Here is a 914-nt window from a genome sequence, read left to right as displayed (position 1 = left end):
GTGTTTTGGATGCATTGCTGATGATTCTGAAATTGTAAAACTGGAAGTGCTGAATTTGCTGCTTCTGGATTTGGTGAAGTATTGTTGATTGGTTGAAAATCTGAATCTGATTTGGCTTGAATCTGGAATATTGGTTGAAAATGCATAAGGGGATTAAAGTGTGTTTGGAGGGGTGGGGGAGAAACGGCGTCGTTTTTGGTGGTGGGGACTAATACGTCCTCTTTTCAGAAGATACAGTCCACGTGTCATCCCGTAACGGCCAGGTCAGCGCCACGGGAGCCACATCAGCGTTTTCTGTCGGGTTCAACTGGGTGACTTCAATGAAGGGGTAAATTTTTCCGCATTTTGGAAGGGTCAGGGACATGAATGTATTTTCCAATCCTTGGGAACAAAAATGTCCGCAAAAAAATATGTTAGGGACCTATTTGTCCTTTACTCTATATTTTATTAGAGTAGTGTAACTTTAAAAAAAGAAAACATCTCATATGATAAACAAGATTATTTTATATTATTTCTTAAAAATTATACTAGGACGTTTGAAGATAATAAATTGAGTTAAAGCTTTACAAAAAGACTATGAGACAGGAATGGATAGTGTAGTTATTTCATATTGCAACAGATTTGAAGTATTGCAATCCTCGATCTCTGAAGTATTGCAATTCACCTCCTTAGAAATGGAACTATTCTCTGATTCATACATGAAATTGGCCCACTATGTTTTTGGACATAGGCCCACTAAGTTTTCTGGACTGGGCCCACTAAGTTTAAATGATAAAATGTTCAATTCTAACTACTGAAATGGGCTTAGCCCATGATAGAGTCTGAACCCAGCAACAGATTTTTTTTTTTTTAAGATTTAGCTAGTTAGTCTCTTAACAATATATTTTAATAATACAATAAATTCTTTTTTAAGT

This window comes from Arachis ipaensis, chromosome B01, assembly GCF_000816755.2.
Source record: "Arachis ipaensis cultivar K30076 chromosome B01, Araip1.1, whole genome shotgun sequence".
NCBI lineage: Eukaryota > Viridiplantae > Streptophyta > Magnoliopsida > Fabales > Fabaceae > Arachis > Arachis ipaensis.
This window is presented reverse-complemented; position numbering follows the sequence as displayed.